Source organism: Macrobrachium nipponense, chromosome 16 (genome assembly GCF_015104395.2).
Source record: "Macrobrachium nipponense isolate FS-2020 chromosome 16, ASM1510439v2, whole genome shotgun sequence".
Taxonomy (NCBI): Eukaryota; Metazoa; Arthropoda; class Malacostraca; order Decapoda; family Palaemonidae; genus Macrobrachium; species Macrobrachium nipponense.
The window spans coordinates 89292517-89317957 of record NC_087209.1 but is presented as its reverse complement, the minus strand read 5'-3'; positions in this window follow the sequence as shown (position 1 = coordinate 89317957).

The following is a 25441-nucleotide window of genomic DNA, read 5'->3' as shown; positions in this document are numbered from 1 at the left end:
CGCACGTCACGACTCTAATTGTACGAGATGCTCATGAGAAACTTGGCCATGCTGGTAGAAATCACACCATTGCAGCAATTAGAGAACGCTTTTTGGATTGTTTTTCAATCAACTCTGCTGTCCGACGTCAACTCCACAAATGCATAACGTGCAGAAAAATAAGAAAGCCATGCCAAGAGCAAAAAATGTCCGACTTACCTCAAGATCGTCTCGAGCCAGCTCCACCATTTACATTCACAGGCGTAGACTTCTTCGGGCCGTTCATTATAAAAGAGGGACGCAAGGAGCTCAAACGTTACGGCGTCATATTCGCCTGTCTTGTCAGTCGCTCCATTCATCTGGAAGCTGCTAACAGTCTCGAAACAGATTCCTTTATTCACTGCCTGCAACGCTTCATAGCCCGCAGAGGTACGGTACAAGAAATCCGATGCGACAACGGGTCCAACTTCATCGGAACACGGAATGAACTGAACAAGGCTTGGTCAGATCTGAACCAAAACAAAATCCAAAACAAACTACTGTACATGAATATGACTGGAAACTCAACCCACCTATGGCATCGCACTATGGCGGCGTATGGAGCGCCAGAATCCGTACCATTCGGAAAGTTCTATCTGCACTATTCTACAACCACGGGACTCGCCTTGATGACGAATCATTCCGCACGCTTCTCTGCGAGGTAGAATAATATTGTGAACTCAAGACCGATCACGACCTGTTCTGATGATCCTGACGACATGGAACCACTAAGTCCGAGTCAGATCCCCACATGGAAGTCCACCCCAAGAGGTTAATACCGGACCTTCGCACCAAGAAATATGTGTACTCAAGAAAAATGGTGGCGTAGAGTACAATATTTGTCGGACTTGTTCTGGAGCAGATGGAAAAGGGAGTACATAGTCAGCCTGCAGCAACGCCCTAAATGGAACAAACAACGACGAAATACACGGGAAGGTGACATCGTGCTCTGAAAGACGAGAAACATGCCAAGACTTCACTGGCCACTAGCACGTGTAACAGAGGTACTGCCAGACTCCAGAGGTGTTGTGAGAAGCGTCAAACTTCGAACCCAATCTTCTGAACTGCACAGACCAGTGACCAAGCTCGTACTCTTAATTCCAAAAGAAGATCAAGTGTTATAGATATTATCCGAGACACTATATGACATTGATATTTCTAGTTCATATCTGTTTGTCAAACTCATTTTTTTTTTTTTGTGTTTATCGTTTTAATGTTCGTTCTTTAAGCTTGGTTTATTCATGTTCTATTCACGTATTGTAGTATGAAAAATGAAATATTAGTTGGTGCATCCTAGATTTTTTTTTTGTAAATCATATGATTTAGAGGTCGAGTAATGTTGATGCCCAACGATTAACTGTAATAATGTTTCGTGTTGTCTTGTTATCGCGATGGTTAATGTTAAAGTTTGCTGTGTGGTAGTTTGCTGGTTCGAGTCTACGCTCGGCCATAATAATTGTTTACTTGGTGTTGGGTTGTTTTAGCTAATTTATGCATAGTTATTGGTCACGTGTACTTTTGGTATTTGATAGTGTCTTCCTGTAACAAATGAGGAAATTTTATCAGTTTAAAAAGAGATTTCATACAGACGGATATAACGAATGTAACGAAAGTTGGTATTTACTGAGGATATTTGGACCGTTTGTTATAGGAACACAATTGTAAGTAAACGCCTATTATATTGTTTTAGAATAGCGGATTCATCTTTTCCCATTTTTAAGCCTACATGTATATAACGTATGTCTTTATATGAGCCTTAATTATATTGACTTTGTGTATTAGCTTTTTGTATTAGCCGTTATACATGCTAAATTTACTTAATTAAGGCTTTGCATATTGTTTCTATCAGTCTTAGTTGTTTAAACTTAATAATTTTGTATAAATTAGCATATTATTCATACGTTGATTTCTTTTCCATTTCCATAGTAATTGAACCACATCACATCACATCACATCACTTCAAGTTATGCTGCATACGTCAAGTCTACGTGTATAAACGCCTAACAATATAAACCATATTGATGTTAACGTCATGGATCTAATAAAGAACTATGTGCGTATCAAAATTTGGGTTGTTTTCTCCATCATTCACGTTAAGCATAGAAGAACAGTGCATTAACAATATATATGGGGGGGGGGGTATATATATATATATATAATATTCTATATATATTATATATATAGTATATATATACATATATATATATATTTATATAGTATAATATGACTGCGTGGGTGTGCGCCATTTGTGTGTGTATTTAAATGGTCTACTTAAATTCCGATACGAGTCACTGCTTCTTTATTTGTTCCCAATTCTTTAAAAAGAATAATTGTACTCATTCGTAATACAGCATCCTTCAGTAATCACATTCATTGTAAGAACAAGTATGGGTGAATAAGGGAAACGGCTATGAGAGAGAGAGAGAGAGAGAGAGAGAGAAAGAGAGAAAGAGAGAGAGACGATGGGTTGGCACTTAGCAGCCATTGTTTTTCACGTACCAGGTTTTTTTCTATGCGAATCAGGGACATTTCCATAACCCGTTTTTTCCTGTAAATAAATCTTCACAAGCTTCTAGTTAGAGGCGTAACACATTATACATAAAAGATCCTAAATCTAAAACATTTTATTGAATTTCTCATGCCTCAATATTTCATTCTTATCTCTACTATATAAACAACTTAGGCATTATCGAATAGTTATTTATAGATATCCTTTTAGTTTTCTGTAAATAAAAAAGAAAAAAAAACTATTAAGATGGCTTTGTCTGTCCGCCCTGAGATCTCAAAAACTTCCGAGGCTAGAAGGCTGCAAATTGCTATGCTGATCATCCGCCCTCCAATCATCAACGTACCAAATGGCAGCCCACTAGCCGTGGAAGTTTTTATTTAAAGTTAAACTTAGCCATGATCGTGCGTCTGGCGACGCTAAAGGACAGGTCACCACCGGGCCGTGGCTGAATGTTTTCATGAGCCACGCCTCATACACCATTATACGCTGTACAGATAACTCGACTGCGCCGAAGAAACTTCGGTGCATCTTTTTACTTAGATTTTATATCGAGTCTGAAAGAAAAGTTCTTCAACAGAAAAGTATTGCTGTCATATCTTATAGTCATCACCAAACGAATTGGAACTCCTTAATTGACAATTCAGTAATTACAGATGATGTCTTATGAATAGCGATGAGATGGAGAGCGTTCATCCTGTAAATGAACACTTTCCATTGTGTAGTGGATTGCTTGTTCATTTGCCAATTTCCTTCAAGTGTAAAAGATCATTCTGATAAAAATCTATAGGACCTTGAAACTTCTGACTAAATAGGAGGTTATATGAAAATGGAAGAGATCTGGTAGAGAATGAAGCTGACTAAACTCGATGATGTATCATAGAGGTGATGTAAATACTTTCATTTTTAGAGGAAAGAATTATATTTTCTGAAATCAGTCAACTGAAAGATTGTTAGGGATGATGTTTCACCAAAGGGTCTCAAACACATACGAGAAGTGTGTTAAGAGCGGAAGGAGGTTTTTGCCCAAAGAGATATAGGGATTCATGAGAACCATAAGGAAGCAGTAGGTTGCTTATTAGATGATGACTGAGGTCAGTCCTACTTAATAGAGGGAAAAGGAAAGAAGGATAGAGAATAAGCCAGAGAGAGAGAGAGAGGGAGGGGGGAGAGATTGTACAACAAAACAAACAATTTTCCGGATTTTTACTGCATGCTGCATTCTCATAATCCCCATTCTCTCTCTCTCTCTCTCTCTCCTCTCTATCTCTCTCTCTCTCTCTCTCTCTCTCTCTCTCTGATATACATACGAGCCAGCTTTGACACTTTTTTTTTTAAATAAAGTATGTCCTCCTACAAAAGTCCATATCATAAATATGTCACATACAAAAGGTCCATTTGATATAGTATTCCACCTTCAAAAGTCCATTTAATAAAGTATGTCACCTACAAAACTCCATTTGATAAAATATGTTACCTACAAAAGTCCAATTAGTAAAGTATGTCACCTAATAAAGAAAAGTCCTATTTAATAAAGTATAAGCCATCTACAAAACATCCATTTAATAAAAGTATGTCACTTACAAAAGTCCATTTAATAAATTACGTCATCTATAAAAGTCTATTTAATAAAGTATGTCAGTTTAAAAAAGTCCATTTAATAAAGTAGTCATCTACAAAAGTCCATTTAATAAAGTATGTCATCTACAAAAGTCCATTTAATAAAGTATGTCATCTACAAAGTCCATTTAATCAAAGTAATGTCAACTATAAAGTCCATTTAATAAAGTATGTCAGTTAAAAAAGTCCTTTAATAAAGTATGTCGCCTAAAAAGTCCATTTAATAAAGCATGTCACCTACAAAATAAGTCCATTTAGTAAAGTATTCCATCTACAAAAGACAATTTAATAAAGTATGTCTCTACCAAAAGTCCATTAATAAAGTATGTCACCTAAAAAGTCCATTTGATAAAGCAAGTCAACTACAAAAGTCCATTTTGATAAGTCATGTCACCTACGAAAATCCATTAATGAAAATTTTAACCAAATGTGATGAGAATGTGATTTTAGTTACTAGGTAATCCAGCCTCTAACCGTTAACCTTTGGCAAAATTTTCGTAAATATCCTAGACAATCGAGGTTCTAGATCAGCGCTATGAGCGACTTCATTTGAAACAATTCTTTTTGTTTGAAACGTGATAAAGAAAGAGCAACAATATATATCTGGGCTTATGCTGCAAAGAGAAGTGCTTTGAATATTGTCGGGATGCAGTACGGAAATATGTACCATTTTTATATCTTTCGTAACTGTATAACTGCTTATGCCTTTAAGACTCTCTCTCTCTCTCTCTCTCTTTCTTTTCTCTCTCTCTCTCTCTCTCTCTCTCTCTTTGATATTAGGGTCACAAGGAAAGCTCGCTATATAAGGGGCATGAGACGTGCAAAACAAATACAACTTTCCTAGGAGAGGAATTTTCATCGTAAAAGTCATGCGAGATTCCGATTTTTAAAATCTATTTTTCATCTACTTATTTTTTCTTTTTTATCTTTGCACAAAATCCTGTAATGAATAGAATAGAATAGAGTATAGGATTTAGTCCAAAGGTCAAGCGCTGCAACCATGAGGTCATTCAGCGCTGAAATGGAAATCGACGGTTAAAAAAAGCTGTTAAAATCAAGCGTTAGGAGAGAGTGGAAAGGAAGATGGAAGAAAGAATATGAACGGAGGTACATTAAAGTGCATTCGAATAAATTCAAGGAAAGTCACAACGGTCAGTTCATAATACATTTCTAGGTCTGGGTATTAGGTTTAATCAAAGAAAAAATCACATCACAATATCATCGGGTCATTATTATACCATAAAGACAAACTTCCTGGTGGTTTATTGTTCTACTTACCTACAATGTAAAATTGGGGAATATATCAGATCCACCAAAAGATTGCTCAAAGTGAGATTTGACTATCATCTTGGAGTCAGTCACTGACAGGATATCAGTTAAAAACAAAAGACTTTTCGACTACGAGAGATCACTGTCAAAAATTGTAGGACATTATTTTCATACGAAGATCTTTATATTATCGTCCAAGCACCTAATGACAACTCTCACTCCAAACTATCAAGTGGCTTATTCCTTACCTTATTATTACAGGATCCTGTTGCTAATCTAAGTATAACGATCCCTTAAGGCAGCCAGCAATGTTTTATTTGTTATTTCTTCAGACCACCTGAACTGATTAACGGCTTTCCTTGGGCTGGTCCGAAGGATTAGATATTTTTACTTGTTTGGGAACAAACTGGTTGCCTAGTGACGGGACCTATAACTTATTGTGGGATCCGAACCACATTATATCCTGAAATGAATTTCTAATCACCAAAAATAAATTGCTCTGATTCAACGTTAGTAGAGCGGGGAGTCGAACTCACGACTACCGAATCGCTAGGCGAGCACGTAAACCACTCATCCAACGAGGAACTTCCTTCGGTCACAAAGGCACGTAGGTTGTTATATGAAGTTTTTTTTTTTATATAGATCAGTTCACTAACTCCACCTCCGCCCGCCCCTTCCCCTTTATGGTCACTCAAGGCACTAAATTATTTTTTATACATTATTTCCAATTGCCATTTGAGTACCAGCACCGATCGACTTAAAAGTACAAAATCTTATAGAAAATGGAATTCGCAGCCAGGGTAAATTTGCGTGGTTTAAATTTGTCAAATTACACTTTCGTTAGGATTTCTACGCATTCCAATGCAGTCATGATTCCCCTCATAAAGAAAAAAAATAATCTTGGCAAAAGAAGTAATAATTTTAGCTCCACGCATCAACACATCCAATTTGTAACATTCAGCTCAACCCCGTAGGAGGGTAGTGCTGTCAGTGCACCTCATGCAGTGTACTGTAAGCATTACTTAAGGTTCTTTGCAGAGTGCCTTCGGCCCTAGCTGCAACCCCTTTCATTCCTTTTACTGTACCTCCATTCATATTCTCTTTCTTCCATCTTACTTTCCTGCGTGATTTTCCTCCTGTTTCTCAATTCAAACTTTTTACTAACAATTTCCGTTTCAGCACTGAATAACCTTATAGATCCCAGTAGTTGGCCTCTGGCCTAAATTCTATATTAAATTCCACATTCAACTCAGTCGAAAGGAGATTGCTAACAAACTCCAAAAACGAACGAATTTAAAAGTTGCAACCAACAATTAAACATTTTTCTGGGGAAGGGTCCGACCACATCGATGTGCACTCTGTCGAATTTGACAGGCACTACTGGCCACATTCGAGCCTTGGGGATACTAGTCTGCAGTTCTTCATGCAATTGCAAATGTGACTTAGAGATGAATCTTACTATGTCTCTTTTCATTCCTGCCCAAAACAAGACCGTGCCTCTTCTCGTTATAGGCATCGTTGAGTGACTTTCTAGTGGTAATCGAATAAAAAAAATAAAAAAAATAAAAAGTCAAGAGCTTCTATGCCAACGTTGAAGTTCATACATTCTTTAATGTTTAAATCTCTGAATATTGTTGGTATTCTATTTGTGTTGATAGACAATAATGCTAATTTTCTTGTTTCATAATTCAACCACAAAAGTCAAACTCACACATTTCCATCAGTACACACACCTCATAGTTGCGGCGCCATTTTTGTGGTGTTCTTTCATACTGACATACCCCTCTGGCAATTCCCCAATAATATGGCTATCAGTTTTACCCTAGAGGTCAAGGTCATGTTTTTTACGATTTCGGTGATCCTAAACATTCCACCGCTAGGGGAAAGGGCTGTCAGTGCACCTCACTTGGTGAACTGTAGGCACTACTTCTGGGTCTTTGCAGCGTCCCTTCAGCCCCTAGCTGCAGCTTCTTTGATTCCTTTTACTGTACCTCCATTCATAATCTTGGTCTTCCATCTGCCTTCCCACCCTCTCCTTGTTAACAATTTTTCCACAGCGCAACTTCGAGGTTTCCTCCTGTTACACCTTTCAAACCTTCTTGCTGCCAGTTTCCCTCTCAGTGCTGAATGACCTCACAGGTCCCAGCGCTTGGCCACTGACCTAAATTCTATATTCCAAAACATCCAAACGTATTTCATATAAGGGATTAAAATCTTGAATTCCTCTACATTGAGACAGTCGTAATAATATCTTATTTCAAAGCTTTGGATTGAAGTATGTGATTTCCTTTCAACCTTTGTATGGCCTAATTACGAACGCACTTCAATGTTAATAGCATCCAAGGAAGGTGAAGCTGAATCCCTCACCCTTCCCTGTACTCAGCAAACTGGCAGCTTTGTCATTACTCATTAGCCGAATTTCCATCACTGTAATAACATTAAGGCTTCCCCAGTTGCGACCTACATTCTAGAGTCCTCGTGTATGAAGAGCGCTGGATTTTGTACTCGCTATCTCTGGAATTATCGAAATCTACGACATTATAAGTTTTCGTCATTTCCACTTTAGATTGGATCTATTTGCTGTCAGTCTTTTTTCTCATGTTCTAGAAATTGATGAAATCATAGTAGACCAATTTTTCCGTTATATATGCAAGTGTGTATGTATGCATGTAGCATAAGGTAGCATTTTGTGAAGTTGGGAAGTGGTCAGTCATTATAACTAAATTTCATAGTTCCCATAAGAAGGAAATGAGTCGTTTCCTTATGTAAATTACTATCATAAACGCGAGTGTGTTTACTAATACTGTGTTTTAGAATACACTGAACTGTATATTACATTTTCTTCTCTTTTCCGCCTCTTTTTCTTAAAGATACGTTTGACACTTTATTTGTGGAATAAACCCCACTTTTCTTATAATTGAAAATCGTACTTTCCCATTGATCACATGTAAGGTTGGTTGTCGCGAGGCTGATCGATGTGCCAAAACTTGACACCATGTCTGGTCTTCCATGGTGAACTACCTTCATCGTTACAAATTCTTTACGCCTGGAATCTTTAGACTGATTATGAAGGTTTTACTTTTAGCCTTTAAAATTCTACTATTAGTGTTTCATACAGTTCATTCTTTTGGCGAATTGCAACTCTCTTATTAAAAAGAAATGGAAGGTTCTTTACTTGATTATTCGAGTTTCTAAAATAAAATTTCTTAACTTTAAGGGTCTAATTTTTCTGCTTGAACCTAGTTTCAAGAAAGCAAGCTTGAACAGAGCCATAGGTTGAGTCTGCCTTTATCGGTCGCCACGATATCCTGCGTATAAGGTATGGATGGTTGTTTACTACTCTAGGCCAGGCAGACAGACCTTGTAATAATTTTGTATTGCGGTATCTGTCATACCCCCACTAATAATAACTATTCCCAGTGGCTTTACAAGATGTTTAAAATCAACACATCATGTGTTATCCCTGGTGACTTCAATGCTTTACATAATAGATTGGCTTAGTCTGGTATTCCTGATCAGCATGACAGACCACCTCTGGGTCTGAGTGTAGGTTTCTAGCAATAATTGTAACAATTGTCTTTTTCTCTGGTTTTATTTCCAAAACATTTTCATGGCTCTCTTACTGTTTACTGGAAATCGTGTTAAGGCCGTTATTGTTAACGAAGAAAATAAGGGCAAAGATCTAAAGCCATTCCTTACGAAATACAAACAAATTATTCGGTCAGTTGCATCGTTAGTCGTCTATTGCATAAAACAAGAGACAAGCGCGATTGGTAAAGCGTAAACAATTAGTATTTTTCCATTCCTAATAATAAAATCGTTCTACATAAATTGTCAACGTAAATCTACGAATATTAGCTGGAAAAGTAGTCCCAGTCCACCAGTATAAACCCACAAGCAAAATAATTTTCATGTCCACTTTTCCTTTAGCAGTTGCAGTAACAGTCCTATCAATATTATCTCTCAAACTGAGAGAAGGATTCTTCTAACAAACCTCTCAAAGAACTGGTCCGAAAAACCGTTACAAACTCCAAGTTCTAAATGGTACTCACATTGAAATCAAATTTTCCAGTAACTCATTGAATACTTTTATAACATCATTTTGCAACTTCACTCCTTGTGAATCAACATGTCACTTTTCTCTGCATCGTGTATTTCCCCCTCGAAACTAATACCTTCGTCAATCATAAAAAACCAGACATATATGCGAGTTACATGGAAGACATTTCTCTTACTATGAAGGACAAGAAGCAAACAGGTAATAAATGCGCCGACGTTTCTTCGCCACAATCGAGTTTCCTGTACAGCCACTACAGCGTATAATCAAGGCCACCGAAAATATATCTATCTTTCGGTGGTCTCAGTATAATGCTGTATGAGCACGATTGCGGCTGACGTTAACCTTAAATAAAATACAAATCACTAAAGCTAGTGGGGGCTGCAATTTGTTAAGTTTTATGGTTGGAGGGTGGATGATTAACATACCAATTTGCAGCCCTCTAGCCTTAGTAGTTCTTCAGATCTCAAGGCGGACAGAAGAATGAGGATGGACAAAAAAAAGACTGCACATTTTTCTCTTTTTTTCCAGAAAACTAAAAAAGCGCCGAAGAAACGCCGAACTATCGATCCCGTCATGCAGGCGCCCCTCCTCACCTAACACCAAAATAGTAATAACTCAAATAATGGCAACAACACATCCTAAATCACCTCTCTCTCTCTCTCTCTCTCTTCGCTTACCCATCATCCTCGCACCCTAATTCGTATACCGCACTGCTGTTTAGAGTTTCCGAGTTGTTCCCATAACAACCAGAACGATGCTTTTAGGTTGATCACGTCCACTTAGGAAATTTAACGTTATTGTAAATTTTATAGTAATGTTTTATTTTTCCACAACTTAAAATCCATGAATATGATTTTATTGTACTTTTATTTTGTTGTATTGTATGGAAGTGTATTTTCAATTCCGTCCTCACAATGAAATAAAATAACAGAACGCAAAGATCATGCTTATCGCGGGCTGCTCTATGACCAAGAGCCGTGCTGGATAAGGCCAGCTTATTCAAAAACAACAAAACAACAGTATTTTTGAAGAGGTAACGACGAGAGACGGAACAAACTGTTGTGGTGTTGTTCCTACTGAATGGAACAGAGTTAATTTTCGTTTCTTTATCCTTCAGCTTCATTTGGAAGAACGTACATGATTTAGAAAGAATTGTGAAACTAATAATATGAATCAACAACGAAAAAGGCACCAAAATCAACGACACAGATACGCACACACACACAAAAAAAAATAATATATATATTATTATATATATATATATATATATATATATATATATATATATATATATATATATATATATATATATATATATATATATTTAAACACTCCACCTACAAGTCAGAATGTGTAGACCTACGGAAATACAACTAAGTTGTAGATGCCTAACTTCAAATTTCCTGATAATCTGGATCCTGTCTTCAATGGAATATTTTCGAAAATCTAAAGTAAATAACTAAATAAATAAATAAATAAAACTTAACTCCAAGATCCAAAAATAAAATAGGATATTAAGGATCTACTTGCTTGTTACCATAGGCCAGTCAAATATATAAAAAAAACTGATAAAGGTAAAAATTTATGGAAAGCTGCAAATTATTCATCACCTTCATAATAGCGAACTTGTATAACATAATATTTGGCCGCCATCTCTAGAGGAAAAAGTCATAATATATAATTATCCTATAAACAATTTTCTATAAATTTTTTTCGTATGTTGCTCGGTTTTGATACTAAAAGTGCACAAAAATCGTTCAAGTTTTACATTTTCATCCCTAGTTACGTAATGTCACCCGTATAGTTTATATATATATATATATATTGGATATGTGCATCCGCAGATTAATCGCACTTTTTATAAATCCTCATCCTCATCCCCAATGACAATTTGTTAACATCCGCTTCCACATTAGCATTGCGAGCAACCACCGCATCCGCAGTTTGAGAATGCAGATATGAGGATATCACCTCCTGCTCAGTGTTCGATAGTTCATACTCATACGTTGTAGCAAAGGTGTTTTTTTTTTTTTTTTTTTTTTTTTTTTTTTTTTTTCTTTTTTTTTTTTTTTTTTTTTTTTTTTTTTTTTTTTTTTTTTTTTTTTTTTTTTTTGCTAAATATGGCTTTTTCGATTTATATACAGAATACATGATACATAAGGACACATTTCATACAGTATATACTTTATAAGTAGCAGATATAGCATATTTGTTTTAAGCATATATTTGGTTTAGTAATTTCATGTCATTTAGAGCAGTTGTAATCATAAAGGCAGAGTATTGTGTTTAGAAAACTTCTCTCTTTCTCTTTCTCTCTCTCTCTCTCTCTCTCGCTCTCTCTCTCCTCTCTCTTTTCTCTCTCTCCCCAAATCTCTCTCTCTCTCTCTCTAATGCGAAGAATGGCCTTGAGTTTTGTTACTCTTTTCATGCAATGAGCATGAAATAACCTTGTGCCAAGACAACTAAAACGTTCGTGTATCCCTGCTAGCTGTCACTTACTGTATGCAAAATCTGTTCGTCTGTACCTGCAAGAGATTTTTTATCTCAAAAAGTTCATCATCCACAAAGAAATGGAGAATTATGTCCGAGGAGGTTATTTTACGACAAGAAGGTCGGAAAAGTTTTTGGTCTGGGGGTCTGGTCTGACATGACCATTGAACAGACACTGATGCGATCCATGAAGAGTTCTGGTGGACTGGAAACCGGCAGAAGGATGTCTGATCAGTGCTTGCTACATGGATGACTGGAATGCTACCGTCTTTGAAGAACACAGAGAAGATCGGAGAATATTATGATGTTGTTTACAGTTACCAGCAGAGCAACATGTAGATGCCAGAAAATCGCGTATTTCAAGAGACGCCTCAAGATCTTCAGCTCTTTGTGGAATGGTTTTCATCACACCCCCCATTTCCACATTTTTATGGCATTGTCAGTAAGTGCAGGATTAACATGATATGAAAGAACTAATCCCCCTAATGCTTATGAAGTTGGAATTTGCTCAATTTCAAATATTGTTGGCGACAATCTTGTGGAAGTCAAGTTTCAAAGAAAGAAACGAGTCAAACGACTAGAGAATTTGCTTGTTCAGCTGATCCTGAGATGTTATGTAAAAGAATTTCATATGCTAAGAAACCACAAGAACAACTCGAACAAAACTTTCAGCATGAACTAGCTCCTCATCCTTTGTCACTGTTTAATGAATCTGGAATTCCCAAAACCACGAAGTCTTCATTTTATGAAGCATTTCCACCTTTATATCACATTGCGATTGAAGATGCAGTTTATGTTGTTGCTGGGAGATTTCTAATTCATCGACAGGTATGCTAAAGATATGAAGAAGCATAATAAGGAAACTGTCATCATTGTCTTTGATGGGTATCCAGAACATCTAGAAGATAAAGGTACAAGATTTGCTGAACGTGCTTGTCGAATCTGTTGTGCTACCAGAGATACCATATTTGATGAGACTATGCCATCAACAACAAGTCAGAGTAAATCAATTTCAAACAAGCGTAATAAGAGACAACTTATTACAAAGGGGTCATCAAAAAGTTGACCTCTGAGGAAGTTTATATGTAAAACAAGGTAATGAAGATGTAAAAACATTAATTGTTCATACAGCCGTTGAAGAAGCCTCCATTGCTGACTCAGTAACAATAGTGAAAGAACATGTGGACCCTTTGGTAATCCTGATCGTTTTAGCAGGATAAAAAATAAAATAGACTTCATAAAAAAGGGGTAAAGGAAAAACAGAGAACAAACTGTACACACAAGCCTCCATAAGTATGGATCAGTCACTGAAGACAACAATCTTTTCTTGTATGCATTTAATGGGGCTGATACACCTCTGCCTTTTTCAAACAAGGGACTCTTAGGATTTTAAATCTAGAAAATCGTGAAGAACTTCAGGAACTTGTAGCTGGTTTAAGAAACCACATGCAGATATTCTAAATGTTGTTGCAGTAGGAAAGTCTTTCACTCTCAGTTGTATGGGAACAAAGAATGTGGATCCCTTGGCGACTTGAGATATCAAAGTTTTGCCAAATCACTGAGTAAAAGTACATTCACCCTGGCTTCCCTGCCTCCCACAGACGCCGCTGCTCCATTTCACTCTCTGCGCACTTATCTGCAAGTTCAGAAATGGTTAGGAATTGCCTTGCCACCTACAGATTGGGGCTGGGAGATGACTGGGAATGGATTAGCCCCAATCAGCACAGATAAAGACCCTGCTCTTATAGATCATTTAAACAATACCATCATGCAAATGTCTCAAAGGATGTGACAGCCACTTGCAGTTGTAGAAGGGGCAGGATTAAAATTGTCCGTAATATGTGTGTCATGTAAAGGGTTATCTTTTACCAACTCTGATGTAAACAGAGACGAGGAGGACTGTGGTGACCCCACGGATGAAATGCTATAAATTTTCTTAGCGCCATAAGGCGTAGCCCATTAAGCAGAGTAAAGATAAACTCAGATAATTATAAAAAAAAAAAAAGAAATATGCACTTTGGGTGGATGGTTAGGTGTAAGGCTGGTAGCTCCGCCGGTGAGTATTCACTGTCTGTTCTAAACCAGAATAAAGTAGGAAGAACAACGGGACCCAGGAATTAAATAGAAAGAACCCTCCCGTGCATCAAAGCCATGCAATATACACAAAAGTATAGAACATAATTTATAGAGAATATTACGTAGTATAATTTGTATTTAGGTACATTTGCCTATGAAATCATTATTTAGGGAAATATTAAAAAAAGAAAAAACTGTTTTTGGTCGCCATTTTTTGAGATAGCGCCCAAAACCGAGGTGATAGAGAGGTGCAAAATTAATATGTTACCAAGTACCCTATTATGAAGGTTACAGAACAAATTGCAGCTTTTCATAATTTTTTTTTACCTTTCTCAATCACCATTTCGACTGGCCTACAAGCTGTTTTATCTTAGGAGAGCTGGTGATGTCGGTCAGTATATTTACTAAGTACTATATCTCTACCAAGAAGCCGAAAGTGTTTTCTGTTACATTCCCAGAGTGATGCTTTGGCTGATTCAGCATTAAAAAATTTATTTTATTTCGAGATATTTGCACAAATGAGCTAAGATAAACTCTTATGCTTCTTTGTAATTATGATGCATTGCTCTCTACGAAGTTTGGCACTAAAATGAAAAGCTTTATATTACATCTCCTATTCGGACTTTCGAAATGATTTGTTGCAAATAACATCCAAATATATTAGGAAACTGAACATTAAGTGTTCATTACATAGCATTTGTAATTTATGTATGTATGTATGTATATATCTACGTATGTATGTATGTATGTATGTATGTATGTATGTATGTATGTATGTATGTATGTATGTATGTATGTATGTATGTATGTATGTATATTTATTTCTCAGTTGAACACGGAAATAATTGTTAGCTTAGGTTTCTTGAAATGAATTTTGCAAAAGAACTTCACAAAGAAGGTCTAACTTGTAGCTGGTGTATTCAGAAAGGAGAATTTCAAGATTGCGAATTCAATTTCAATGCTATACTATTCTAATTCATATACTGAATGATATTCCCACCTAATTGCGTATAGTAGCATGTTAGCTGTGTAACAACGGCGTTCCTTTTCCAAAAGAAGTGAATTATGCTTTGGTAAACTCATTCTCTACGTTTTCCTTTTTTTTTTTTTGCCAGATATAATACAAAAAATTATCTATACAACGAAAGTAATAGGAATTACGACGGCAAACCGCCAAATAAATCTAATGTAACAAAGGCGGGTAACGGTACACGAACCAGGATCAAGAAATCCCATGAATAAAGAAGCAATTCTCAGCTGGCATTGAAAGGCTTCACATAAATTAAGTCATCTTGAAAGATTTGCGAGGGATTGATCGTCCATACACCTAACAAAGCGCTGTTTGTGACCAAAAATAAAGGTACGGCAAAGCGTACTGGTTAATTCAGTTGCGATAGAGGGTAAAACCCAACATTCCTGAGAAAACGGGTTTATTTATCAAATTTTTACTTTTGCAAATAGAGCAAACACCGAGAGCGTAATTCATGTAATATTACATATATATATATATATATATATATATATATATATATATATATATATATATATATATAATATATATAATATATATATATACATATATATATATATATATATATATATATATATATATATATATATATATATATATATATATATATATATATATACATATATACATATATATATATATATATATATATATATATATATATATATATATATATATATATATATATATATATATATATATATATATATATATATGTATATATATATATATATATATATATATATATATATATATAATATATATATATATATATACATATATATATATATATATATATATATATATATATAGATATATATAATATATATATATATATATATATATTATATAATATAATATATATATATATATATATATATATATATATATATATATATATATATATATATATATATATATATAATATATGTAATATAACATGAATTACGCTCTCGGTGTTTGCTCTATTTGCAAAGTAAAAATTTGATAAATAAACCCGTTTTCTCAGGAATGTTGGGTTTTACCCCTCTATCGCCACTGAATTAACCAGTACGCTTTGACCGAAGAACCTGTTTATTGTTGTTCACAAACAGCGCTTTGTTAGGTGAAAGGACGATCAATCCCGCGCAAATCTTCCAGGATGACTTAATTCATGTGAAGCCTTTCAATGCCAGCTGAGAATTGCTTCTTTATTCATGGGATTTCTTGATCGTGGTTTCGTACCGTTACCTGCCTTTGTTACATTAGATTATTTGGTGGTATGCCGTCGTAATTCCTATTACTTTCGTTGTGTAAATAATTTTCTTTATTATATCAGGCAAAAAAATATAATATATATATATATATATATATATATATATATATATATATATATATATATATATATATATATATATATATATATATATACATATATATATATATATATATATGTATATATATATATATATATATATATATATATATATATATATATATATATATATATATATATACATTTGTATATGTATACACGCACGCACACACACACACATACACATATATGTAAGGACTCGGAGCTGGAGCTCATAATGCACATCATGAATGAAATAGTAGGGAAATCCATCCTGTTCTTTAAGAGTTTAGTATTAATGTTAATGTTTCGCGACACATCGGAAGTCATCTTTTTAGCACTAAAAATTCTTAACGAACACTTGTGTCACCTACTAACCTACCCATCGAAAATACTACTTGATAGTTCTATCTCACATCAGCGCTTTGGTACTAAATTCTCCTAAAAAGTAAGTATAGTATAAAAACACTTATATATAAACTCCAAATTCACAGACAGACACACCAAAATGAAAGTTCATGAAAGTTTTAAAATAACTCATCTATATATAGTAGGGAAGAAAGGTAGAAACTAACTAGCAGCTCTACACATCAATAATTACACCACATCTTGAATATGCAGAACAGTTTTTGGTCACCAACTAAGAAAGGACATAAACAGATTAGAAGGGGTACAAGCAAGAGCCACAAAGTTAATTCCATCCATCACGCAATTAGGTGACCAAAGACGATTAGAGAGCCTGATCATGTATGGCAAAAAAACCAGACAAGAAATAATAGATGGGAATTAGAAATGAAGAGATACAACACAACTCATTGTGGGAACTTCCTTGCATACAAGATATGTACCAACAGAAGTTGTAAACAACAACAGTGTGGAAGTGTTCAAAAGAAAGCTAGACACTGTGAATGAACAGTAAAACTGCTCCAAAAAAAAAACCTGCTCCTAGAGATAATGAGCACACGATGTCTCCTCGGATGGACTCGTAAGTCTTTGAGACATATTGATCCTTGTAACTCTTCCTCCTCCTCCTCCTCCTTCTTTAATCTCTTCTCCTTCTTCTTCTTCTTTTATTTGTAGATCACCTGACCAAGGATTAGTGTCCCTCTGAACCAAGGGTTATAGATTCGAATAGTTAGGTCGTTGTTGTTCTGCATTTAGTCTATGTCGTGCAGATCTCTGCTATCAATACTAGTCTTAGATATCTGCTGTCAGAAATTGAGGTTATTAAAAATTGTTTCAATTCTGAGTTGTGATCTATTTCGGCACTTATGAACACTATATAAAAATGCAGTTCAAATTATTTCATCACGTCACATTTCAGTAAAAAGTTAAAAAGAAATTTAATGAAAATAGAGCCAATAATAAATTTCTGTTCATCTATGTATCATTTTTTACCTTGTTTATTTTATAAAACTATTTTTCAGATGCAAAGTTTTGAACATGTAAATAGTGCATACACTGTACATATTCTATTACATACATACACTTACTCTAATCTTGATAACTTCTCCGTTTCTTTCTTCCATAACTTCACTTGGTGCACATTCGTTTGTGGACACTTTTGGTGGATCTCTATGAATCATCCAGCAATAGTCGGCCATCATACTGACATCCCAACTTCCCTGGTACCTTCTTTCCATGTCTTTAGTATTTTGATGAAATTCTTCACCCTGCTCTTCACACACAGTTCCCAGGTTTTCAAGAAAAAAATCCAAATGTGAGTGTAAACAGTGAATTTGAGATTCTTATTGCAACCCAATTCTTTAAATTTGACCAACATGTTTCTCACTATTTCTGTGTAATTTGGGTCTTTATTATTATCTAGGAACTTAGAAATTACTTCTTTGAATGATGCCCAAGCCTGTAGTTCGATTTCGTTCATTGCCCCATCAAATTCAGCATCAGAAATTAGTTTCCTGATATAATGTCCTGTAAATACACCATCTCTCAATTTAGCGCCAGATAAACTAGGACAATTTTGGCACAAATACTTAAAACAGGGTCCTTATTTTGATGGGGCTTTAACAAATTGCTTCATTAATCCTAACTTAACATGAAGAGGTGATAGAAGCACCTTTTCTGTATCCTGAATTCTTAAAAGAGGAAATTAAGAATATCTATGAAATTGCGAGAGAATTATGTTACCCAAGGTATTTTATTGATAGTTGCCTCCAAAGTGCCAAAAAATCATTTTATTGTCACGAAAGATCAAGCAATTTTGAAATTGAAAATATTTTAGCCTTGCCATACCACTGTGAATTGTTATCAATTGTACGTAGCCTGTAATGTCTGAATATAAATGTTGTTTTTAGTAATAATTCATCTGCCAAAAATGCATTGTTTTGTAATAAATAAGTGATGACAACAGGAGGCGTGTACAAAATTAACTGCTCTGTTTGTAATTTGCCTTATATTGGACAATCTGGTAAGTAACTAATTAAGAGAGTTACACAGCATAAATATAATGTACGAGTTGTGAACGGTTCAAATGCCTTTTTTTGTCACGTGAGGGATTTTGAACACCCTATAGACTGGAATTCAGCTAGTGTCGTTTTTAGAAGTTCATCAATGAATGACAGATTGTTAGTTGAAGGTTGCCTCATTAGTTCTTTTAATAACTTGAATATGAGCGATGGTCTTTTTAAGATGGAAGGATTGTTAAAAAGTTTTATTCTTGATGATTTAAAAGTTAAACAAGTTGTTAGATATTTAACAAACAGATAGTTTTGTACTGTGATTTTAGTAACTACATATTTCCGCTAAGTATGTCTTTCGTTTTGAACAATGTTTATTTGCATACTTAAGTAGGTTGTTGACTTGTTTTATTATTTATGGCCTCATGTTGCTTTCATGTATAAGTTGTTCTCTTAAAATTATTCAGTATCCTGAAGATGACTTTGGAATAAAAGTTGAAAGTCTTGGTACCTCCTTCTTTCATTTTCAAGTGAGGATCTCTTATATACTTCACCCACGGGACCATTGTGGAATTCCAAGATATATGTATGCATGTATGTATGTATGTATGTATGTATATCTCAAAAAACGCAATAAGAGAAAAAAAATCCACTGAGAAATATTTGCTGTGATGCACTGGTTCCTTAAACTCAACAAGCACAAACATCTTCATATGTTGAACACTCTGGAAGATTCGCTAATGTGTTATGTGTCAGTTACATTGTATTTTATTGATAAAATAAAAATTTTAACACTCAATTCAAATATATTTTAGTTTAAATACTTTATCCACATATTTAGCGTGAAATTATACAATACCGTACGAGTGAAAAATATAAAACTCATTTGGTGTAAATTGTTACGTGTAGGACAAACAAGCTTTTTATTTTCGAATTCAGCACCCAAAAATATACTAAGATCACCGGGAATAAACACAATTTTTTCAGTGTATACCTGCGATTTGACAACTCATGATAGACAACTTGCTACCAGTTCTGTAACTAATGGCACCGCGGGACTCTCTTCCGAGTTCCAGTCGTCTTTTCGCGTATATTCTGCCACCCTATCTCAGCAACCATATTCATATACAGCGCTAGATGAAAGTAGAGAACCGATGCAATATTTGAATCCGTGCTGGACGCAGCCTTTATCTTTAATAGCATTTAACACATAAGTTGAAGGAATGGTTATGGAGCAACCGCTGGTCCCTATTTTTTCAAACATCTTTATGTAATTCCTATTTTATAGAAGATACGTTGACGACACGTTTGCCCTGTTTCGTTTCGAACGCCAGGGAGAGTCCTTTCAAGAGTTCACTAACAGTCATCATCCAAATATAAGGTTTACCTTTGAGAAGAGGAGGTGAATGACAGGCTTGTCTTCCTTGAGATTGGTTCAAGAAGTAAATCAATTTTTCACAAAGGTGGGTATGGGAAAAAGACATTTACTGGTTGGGGAATCGATTTTTATGGCTTCTGTTTCTTTCATCTTAATCTGAATCCTATTTTATCCCTCCTCCACGGGGGTTTTATTCATTAATCGACTGGATCAGCTTCTTTCTGTATAAAATATCTCAGTAAACACTATCTTCCATCAAGGGGTTTTTCGCAGAACTCTAAACAAATTTTGAACAGTGAAAATGGTTGAGCCATCACCCATACGTACTGTAACGAAATTGAAAAAGTATCCTTAAGTTGTGAGTGGGTACAGAGAAACATACGTAATAGCAAGCGAAAACAACATTGCACAACATACTATTCGAGAAAGTAAAGAGGAAATGTGAATCTTAGAGAATGTTGAAAAATGCACAGTGTTTTGTGACCCACTTGGCTGCCTTTCATAAACGCGACGCATTTCTGGGGAAACATCTGCAATACTTGAGCGAACCATAAACTCTGCCTCATGTTTGAGGAGTGGATGCGTGTAAACAAGGCAACGTTTATACATGCATTCGCACTCACACAAGCACACACTATAAGTAATACACCTAAGACGATCAAATAACACTTTGGCTGAATTATAAAGTTACAAAACAAATAATAATCATTTTGGTGGGAGCGCAAAGATTGGGAACCAAAAAAGGAAAATCACGGAGAACAGGATTTATGTACAAATGGTTTTCATGTCTGACTTTTCATTGTCTAATTGATGGTTATTAAGTGAAAGAACATCAAATGGTATTTTTTATTGGTGTGCATAAATTTGCCATGAAAAAATGTGGAGATGCTGATTTTTGAAGGTTTTAGTATTCGATTGCTATTAGAATATGTTATGCTTCTACCCAATGGCACTTTTTTTTTCCAATACTTATTTACAAAATCTCTAAACATTTTTCCAACATAATTTGAAAGATGTTTCTAATTAATTCATTTCTTTTCAATAAGAATCTGAATAAATTCTCATTGCGTATAACGTTTCATTTATAGCATGACTTATAGATTATATACATGTTCTTTTGAAATATCTGTATTCATCATCTGGTGTTGTCGGTGTCGATAACTATGAAACACATTTTAGCTCTTTATGTTAGAAGGTTGGTCGACGAAGGTATAAGTTACATATCAATGAAAAACGTTACAGGAGTGATAAATCACTGTCATATTTTTGTGGGCTTGTTTCTGTATTCATGTCAGTAAGAGAGAGAGAGAGGGAAGGGTGGGTGGGGGAATGGGGGAAGGGAATCCCCTTAATTACAGTGATCGGTGAAGCCTCGTTTTGACAAGATGTCACTGAGTTATGACTGCTGATTAAAATTGCAAAAGTAGTCACATCTCGAGCTAATATCCTTCATAGGCAGACGGGCAGTCAGACAGCAAATACGGATTGGAAATATTTACCGAATCATGCTTTCAATTAATTCCACTAGGTAGAACTTCATTCCAAGCTTTCCCCGTTAATACCATCTGGAACTACTTTAATGGAAAACATTTAATTTCACACAAGCGTATGTCGTTCATGAGTATCCCATCTTTCGAAACAAAATCGGGAAAGGAAACTATCCCACCTTTATCGAAATGTTCTTTTTTTTTTTTTTTTTTTTTTTTTTTTTTTACATTTTAGTTTTCTGTAAAAGAAAACTATTAAGATATGTAGCTATTTGTCTGTCTGTCTGTCAGTTCGCCCTTAGATCTTAAAACTACTTAGGCTAGAGGGCTGGAAATTGGTATTTTGATAATCCATCCCCAAATGATCTAATGTTAGGGTTAGCCATGGATCGTGTGTATAGCAACGCTAGAGGTGCCAGCTATCCACGCATGTTCACTTGACAGCATCTGGGGAACAACTGAGCGCTGTCCGGTCGTGGCTGAGAGTTTCATCCTGCAACATATTGAGAGTTTCATAAAGCATAATAAGTAGTACAGAAAACTTGATTGCGCCAAAGAGAGTTCGGCACATGTTTTACATTTTTTTTAATGCTTTATAAAAATGTCATGTATTGGGAAATGCTCACAAATTATTTCATTCATATATTGTGTCTGACCAATATTTGTAATGTTTGACAAAAGTTTTCTTCCTGTCGAGCACACAATTTCGAATGTGTTAAAGTTCCCTCCAAGTATCTCTGGGAGAAAAAAAATGCTGTATTTGATTAATTTATCTCAAGATACATTTTAAGCTAAATTAAAGGTAAAAGGTCAGGATAAAATAGAAAAAATTGTTCGGATAAAATAAACTAAGTAGTAATATGAATTATTTACTAACTTAATCAATCAAAGCTACTGAAAACTTCTTTCACAAAAAATTCCTAAAATAAAAACAAATAAATAAATAAAAAGGTAAATTTAATTTATTGGATTAATGACTCTTAGTTGACTAAAACGTTTAATTTGGCTGTATTCTTTTCCATTTTATAGAACTCGGTAATAATGCATCTTAAATAAGAGTTCAAACCACTTTTGTGCCCGTGAATTCATCAGAAAGTCATGTGAACTATTTAGCCGAGATGTGTCGTAGACTTACTTGTTATAATCCATTTTCTTTCGTTTTTCGTTTGTACTATCTCTCTCTCTCTCTCTCTCTCTCTCTCTCTCTCTCTCTCTCTCTGTCTCTCTCTCTCTCTTGGATCCCCTTGTCTCTATCATGCCTGCTTGGACCTCATTATAGAATTGTCAGGATGAAGAAAAGTTGGCTTTAGGGCTAACTAAACCATATATATGAACGTTCATGAGTTTTCCTCCTTCATAATGAAGTAGTCTAAGTAAATGATTGCTCTTCCGAAGTAAGTAAACTGGTGCATAAAAATATTATATTTATCACATTTTATTAAAGGCAAAGAATCAAGACACGGAGAAATTAAGGCAATCTTCCCCTACACCAATTATCCATGTGACACGTGACTTATTGTTGTAAGTGACTTCTAATTCTAAGCCACATTCCGCGCTTTCTTTTAGACGCAATAAACACTGTTTAGTATTTCCCATCAAAATTTGGCATGAATGATCATGGAAGCAAATATTCCGCCCGACAACACTGGGAAATGGTCACGACAGAATTAGAAGGTATGAGTTGCACAGAGAAATGTGGGTCTTTTCCCAGCACCCATTGTCATTGGATCGTTGTCCCCCTATTCCTAAGAAAAAAAAAAAAAAAAAAAGAAGGAAAAAAAAAAAAGAAATTAGAAAAACTTTATCCAGAGTTTTGGAGGGTGCTTAGTACATAATTGCCAGAAGCATTTTGATTTTTAAATATTTTCAACTTTGTTTTATAGCTCTACTGATCTGGTTTGGAAGGCATAAAATCATTTAATTTTTCTACATTGGTCCAAGCCCTTTATAATAAATATAAATTGTTTCAGGAAAGTAAAAGGCATGACTTTTTAGGTCTGGAACAAATACCAGAAAATGCTTCACAAAGCCAGTAGCAATGAAAAGAAACTCTGGAGGGAGATTAAAACGAAAGGTTTTTGCTCTTTTAACTTAATAGCCTCTTTAACTGAGAATATTCCAGTGTCTACTCAAATGATTTACTAGCAAACCTTCAGGCAAGGGAAATCTACATTGAGTTTAATCCATTAAGTTCACTTATTTTACAAGTCAACACATAGACTCCAATTTTTCTTCGTAGCAAAAAGTGTTACTCCTCCCACTTGAAGTGAAGCTCCGTAAAAAGGAGCCAATAGTTAACTTATCTAAGATGAAAGCAACTATTACTGTCTGTAACGTTTGTTTGTTAACTCATCGATGACACGAAGGTTCTATATCGGCAGGTAGGCCACATATCCCATACATATTACATAGGCTCTCCTTCCCTTTTACAAACCTGTTGAAAAACATCTGGTTCCTTTCACAAGGCCTTTCTATGTGTGTGTGTGTGCGTATGCATGTATGCTTGCATGCATAGATCGGCTGCCATGTGAGGAATAATAATGTCGGTATAGGCAAGAAATTATACGTTGATATGTAGGGGATAAGCGCATTATTACTAAACAATAAAAAAAACTGCAACAATAAACAGAGTTGTAAAAATGTTAAACTCATTATCAAAACTATTTAAGCAGAATCCTTTTTCCTGTTAATGGTTTTATAATCTTCGCCATTTTTATTTCCATACTTTTTCAAATAGCTTCCGTTTCTTTATAATTTCCTAACTTACTTCTTTGTGCATTGATATCTTTCCTTTGGTCAAGTCCCTTTTAATTAGGTGATATTTTTGAAATTAGTAATAAGTAGTTTGATTGGATGTCATTAATGAATCGAATCGTTGTACTGAATAACAATGCTACAGGCTCTCCTGTCGTCAATTATCCTAATTTATGAGGTAATAATTAATCTCCTGAGTAACCTTTAATGATGACTTATCCGAGTGGCTGACTTCAATGGAAAACCTGATTCATAATATCGTCGGTAAATGTACGATAATGATGTTTGTATCTCATTAACGATTGGCTTTTTATTACAATTCATCTGCATATTTTTGCTCTTAAACGAGAAAGCATGTCATAATCAAATGTCTCCGGGATGTAATTAGAATTGAAAGAGCATTGAAACTGTTTCAGCGCAAACAACCTTTTTAACTTTTGTTCTCCGACAGGAAATTTGCTTCTATTTAACGTTGAATATCAATGAAGTTCCAAAGTATTTCAGAAATGAAGTGACGCTGAGGCAGCCTTGTTGCAGAACCTACATTTAGGTCTGGGCGCGTGTTGTGCGTATGATTTATCTCTTTTCTCCTCTCTCTCTCTCTCTTCTCTCTCTCGTCTCTCTCTCTCTCTCATCTCTCACTACGACAAGGAACCAATATTTATCAAACATTAATAACCACCGAAATTTAAAGGTATTATATAACTCAAATTAAGATGTAATCATTTGAAAATTTCTCATTCAGTTCTTTAAATGCAGCGGATAACAAATAATTATTAGCATGATACCCGGAGAAGTTTTTTTTTTTTTTTTTTTTTTTTTTTTTACCGGTATAATTTTACATAGCAACGTTAATCGTTCTATGGTATTGTTTGCGTTGGTTACCGAGTACGATATTATTTATACGAAAAAAATTTACTCATAGTATTCTGAGAAATCTGATCACGATTAGGCAAAGATATTAAGCGTAAATAACTGCGATATAGTAAATTTAAATTACTTC